Consider the following 5,630-nt stretch of genomic DNA (forward strand, 5'->3'; position numbering starts at 1 on the left):
TTCTTTTTTTCTCATTTAATTCCACATTTACTCTCATTGCTCTGGGCTGGGAAAGGAAGGAGTTGTGAGTGTATAGAATTGCACTATTGCACTTTCAGACAGAATTGGGATCCAGGTTCTAACTTCCTTTGAGTTCAGGATCTGAATCAGTCAGAGGAGGTTGACTGCAGCTGGAGGCTGGGGGCTGCTAGGAAAAAGGCAGGGAACAGGAATGTACTTGACCTTGGAGAATTGCTGTTCCAGGGCTCCCATCCAGGTACCTGAGGATCCTTCATGTAGATCACATGTTGGGGTGGTGGGCACAGCAGCTCCCCAAAGAGAATATGACTGGCACAGGCCTGGGACTGGTATTCAGGAGGTAGGAGGCTGGCCACATGTGCACAGGGAGGATCTGAGAAGACATTGTCCAACCATCTGTATCCCAGGATCCTGTGAAGGGGCCTCTCCATAGGGACAAGGCCAGGGCTTGCTCCTTGACCTCTGGTTGGCCTCATGAATAGTGGAGTCATGCAAATTTATAAGCACTTGGAGACATTGTTGCCACTCTTCTTTATGCCCCTGTGCTTGCCACCCTGGGCAATCGCTTTTGGCTGTACATGAGTCTTCTCACCACTTCACATTCAAGGAATTCCCATTCTTGTAGGAAACTCCCGATTTCCTGGTCACTCTAAGGTTTAATTAACTGGCCTGTTGGCTTTTCAGATCCCTGGGTTTATTTTTCCTCCTTTACTTCCTGGGGGGTTGCCAATGATTTCAGCCTGAAGTGTCTATTTTAATTCCTGATAAAAATGTCTATTTTCTCTGCAGCCACAGGGTTCTAATCCAGGGGCAGCAAAGAGCTGGTGTCCAGGGTCTTTTGAGCATGGGCCGCTGCCTGTACGCCTTGCTCGGCCCTTGCAGTAAACCTTTCTCTGCTCCAAAGCCCGATGTTTCAGTTTGTGCGGCTTCACTGTGCATTGTGCACACGAACCCGGGTTCGGCAGCACAGGCACTTACTCTGGCACACTGGAATTCAGCAGAGCCTGGACGTGCCCAAGTATAGAAATGTGTTTGCTCCTCTCTGCTCTGGCCGTTTCTAACTGCTTTTTCAACAGACTTTCAACCAGTGTTCATATTTTAATCTCACATCCCTATATGCAAAAAAACATGGTCCTACCAATTTCTGAGTCTTTTGGTTGTTCTGCAATACAAATGAGGTTGCTTATCAGCTTTCCATACTCTGAATTTAGGGCTTTCTCCCATCTGCTAATTTTCTCATCATTTTCTCATTTGCTTTCCAATTTAAGTTTTGTGAGCTGTTGTCTCTTTTCCAATTTTCTTGAGTGTTTAAGTCTTTTCAGCAAGACTTTTTACTATTATTTTGGTGAGCTTTCAAGAGACGGCAGAGGTTAAATATCAACCTTCTAACTTTAACCAAAATCAAGACTTTAATACATAGGGACAAAGGTCCCCATTTGAAGGAGGAGGGTGGGATGGAGCAAAGGCGGGGCCCCTGATACCCTTAGGAACCTAACAATCCACCTAGATCCACAAACTATTCAGAGTTGCCTGGGAAGCTTTGAAACCTCAGTTCACACTAGTTAGCCCAGGGGGAATTCTCATCACAGTTCTCTCAAGGAATGCATTCAAACGCAAGCATTTTGAAGTAAATCATTTAATCTCTATACAATCTCTGTACACTCTGTACAAATCTCTGTATAATCCCTCCACAGTTTTTTACCTCTAGGAACCAGGGTCACTGCAAAGAAGGAGGGCAACCCAAATTGGAAAATAGGCACCCCAAAGGAAAATTTAGTACCTATTCCTCAATCTGTATTCTGTTGAGAGTCTATCCCCTCAGTGATTCCCACTGTCCACAAGTATCGGCTATCTTATCAGACAGCCTTTGAGCTGGCTGATTAATCTAAACTCATAGAAATGCACTCCCTGACTCTACTTTTTAGCCTCAGAACTTCATTTAGTTCGTTTAATAGATTTTTCCTTTCTTTGTCTACTTCAGTGAGTCTAACAGATTGAACAGCTAATTCCAAATTAGAGAGAGCAGGAAAAACAAGAAGCTTCCCATTCAAGGTCCCAAAGGATCTTCTGCCTTTCCCCACCTTGGCAAGCCAGGGAGTTCAGTCCCAAGTGTCTCCTTGCCTGCTGGAAGGAGTTTGCCAGCTGACTTTACCACAGCACCACCTTGTCCAGGAACCAAGTTTTGAGGTGTGTTTAGAGTTAAATCTATTAGAATCATCTTTGGTGTTTTTGTTTTTTGACTTGCAGAGCCAGCAGAAAGGCAGCTAAACACAGGGTCTGGGTTTTTTTCATCAACTAACAGACATCAGCTTATAGAGAAAGATAGGTCATATAAAGTCAAGGCTATTAAAGTCAACTACAATTTAAGTGAACAAATTACATTTTCTACTGCAAACTCATTCTGCAGATTAAAGAAACACTGCAAAGTTATATTTGCTTTGCAGTAGAAGGGAGTTTAAACATGAATGATCAGCTCAGAGAAAACAGCTAGTAGCAGTGGACATCTCAGGAAAATTTTCGGTGTTTCTACTGAACATCGCAAGAGACAGCCTTACAAATTATAATTACATAAGACTTCTCCTCCACTGGTCTGGGCTGCTTATTCCTGATATCACCAGAGTGTACATATTCCTGGCTCTTGACTTCTGAGCTTACTGTGGAGGATAACGATCAGCCTAATACTTCGAAAATTTCAAGTATTTAACGTAATAGGTTTCTTGACCACCACCCCCCGCCAAAACATGACATTATGGCGCATATAATTTCTTTTATTTGGGTCAATTGTGAGTATAAAATTTTAAAGTTACTTTTCAAAGGAATTTTAAAGGAAAAGAAAAATGGAAGCCTCTAGCAAGCAAAGAGGCACTATGCCTTGACCATCTTCTCTTTTCAGAGGCGAAGGCCTTCCCAGAGACAGCCTCAGGGAATACCAGCTAGTTACACGCATCACCTCAGCCTTTCTACGGGAGTCAGGAAGATGACAGAGTGCCCACCCCCTTTATTTTTTCGAAGTCCTATTAATATAATTTTTTAAAAGTTTTCATCAGAAACAACTGACAACATTTAGTTGGTTATTTTCAGACTTTAGTTGGCCTATCATTCAGAATTCAGAACTGGAAACCAAGATCTAATTTGCCTCTGCCCTGGTCTGGCTAATGACTACAGATTTAGTAGGCCTACAATCCATCTGAAACAGTGTATCCCAAACAGAAAAGTTCAGATGAGCTATATTGACACACGGTATTTATTTTGATTTTTTTGGGTAATTAATCAGTATTAGAAAATACAAGAAATTAAACCTATGATTTCACTCAAGCGAAGTAAATGCAAATTGACTTAAAAATTAGGTAAATAATTCAGGTGGTACTCAAGTATGGCAAGAATCATGAAGCCTGAATAGTTGAAGAATGGCTGGATTTATTCCAAGGAAATGAGGTCTATTTACTGCCACTTCACTTCTACGTCTACTGCACCCGTTTCAGATGCAAGGAGTGGACCTAAGGACCACCACCACCCAGCCTATGCTCCAGGCCCACTTTCAAATGGGGGCAAATTCACCATACAAAATTCACAGACGGCATCAGCAGAAGTAACAATACCAAAGCAACTGACTGAGCAGTGAAGAGGAGGAAAATGCTGAGCTTTTTTCCTTAATGTAGTAGGGTTAGGAGAAATTTTATTTTTAAAATGCTCTGTGTTGTTCTTAAAGGATTGTTTGTGCAACAAAAAACATAAAAACTTGCAAGTAGAACTCATTTTGTTTTACAGTCCAGACAGTTTAAAACAGCTTCTTCTTAAAAGTACCTTTATGTAAATCATCACCATTTCAGTAAGTAAATGCAGGCCTACAAGTTCAGGGATAAAAATGGTCACATAAGCTGAAGGGGACATCAGGATGTGTCCTCTTTTGAATATGAATAGCAGGAGTAGTTTTACTCTTTAAAAGAAATTAAAACAGCATATCAACAGTACAACTCACTGTAGGAAATAGATAATATCCCTTCATCTTTGTAGTTCTACTCTTTATTCTTCTAGTTATTCACTCATTCATTCAAAAACATTTAAGGGCTTACTATATGTCTAAGGAATTACTGCCAGCAGTGAAAAAATTCTTTTCCTCATCAGTTTGTTTGACCTAAGAATAAAAGAAGCAAAAACATTATTTTGCCATTTTTGGATTAAAATTCACAACTTCCTAGAAGCTATTCTGGATCAACTCTACTCTATGCTAACAATGCCTTTACTGTCTCTTCTTGGTTCTTATTTTATACACTATTCAGCAAAGTTGGTTGCTGTGGCAGGCAGAATAATGTTTCCCCCAAATAGGTTGGCTTACAATCGCTAGAGGGCTTTACAATTGTCAGCAGAGGCTACTGGAGAGTAAAACTAAACTAGGTGGTCACACAGGGAAAGAAGCCGAGTTTTAGCATCACTTGCCATATAAATGGCCTCACATGTTCCAGGTTAGCAAAGAAGCATTGTAGTTGACTTAGAGATAGCCATCCAATTTTAGATCTCAGGTAAGTGGAAAAGTTTCACAGTATACTCTGTGTTGATATGCAAAACTTTGTTAATGTGTATGTTTTGTTTGGATCTTTATCTCATTTTTTACTTACTAATGCTATTTAGTAAGCACTTGAGAATGTGGCAAGCACAGCATTTATTAGAAATACATGGTAGAGTTGCTGGCAATGTGGGTCTGGATTTTTGCTGAATTTTGGATTAGGAAACTTTCTTACCTTGAAACCCCTTGAGCAATTGTGACTTAAACCAGAGTTTAGCCCTTGATTATTTCCTGTTAAGGGACTCTGGAAATCCTCCACCGCATGTAACAGTAGTGCTAAACCTAAAGAAAACACTCAACAATTAGGTGTTGATTGATTTCACCCTATGGTTGATTGATTTCACCCTGTAGACTCAAGTGAGACTAAATTGTTAGCCATTTTTCTCATTTAGTATTTTCTTCAGTTTCCTGGATCCCAGGAGATTTTTAGTAGGTTTTGGATGAGCCAACAAGGATTTCTGACCTCCATTCTCAGAAAATGTCTGGCATCACCTCAAATCTGGATTTGAACATTACACAGGGTGGATAGGGGGCATCATCACTAGACTGAGGGTCAAGTACACGTTGTCATCTTGGTATTCGTTTTTGTCACAGTTCCTAGCATGATAATTTTCAAATAAATGATTTTTGGAAAAAAATGTATTTACAACCAGGTATCATGTTGAATACACAAATATAGAAAATTAAGTCATTTTTTTCCCCGTTATCAGACTTTAGGTTGGCCTTCTGAATTAATGAGAAAATATTTTCTTGAGTATTTGTGTTATCTTGCAGGGTGGGTAGGACTGTATTTTAAAGTTAAACGACTAAAAATACTATTTTTGGTTTTTATTAACGAGCCTGGATTAGGGCTACAGTTGAAAACCTCTGGAGCTTTACAAATCATGCAGTTTATTTAAGCAGCAAGTGTTGTATTGCTCTCAATTTCACTAAATCAACATTCATTATGTATAAACAATTAAAGCGCAAAAAGCCTTAAAAAAAAAAAAAAAAAAAAAAAAGGAGCTATAAAGCCATAAAAAGACATGGAGTAACCTTAAATGCATAT

This window comes from Neophocaena asiaeorientalis, unplaced genomic scaffold (assembly GCF_003031525.2).
Source record: "Neophocaena asiaeorientalis asiaeorientalis breed wild unplaced genomic scaffold, Neophocaena_asiaeorientalis_V1.1 scaffold225, whole genome shotgun sequence".
In the NCBI taxonomy this organism is placed as follows: Eukaryota; Metazoa; Chordata; class Mammalia; order Artiodactyla; family Phocoenidae; genus Neophocaena; species Neophocaena asiaeorientalis.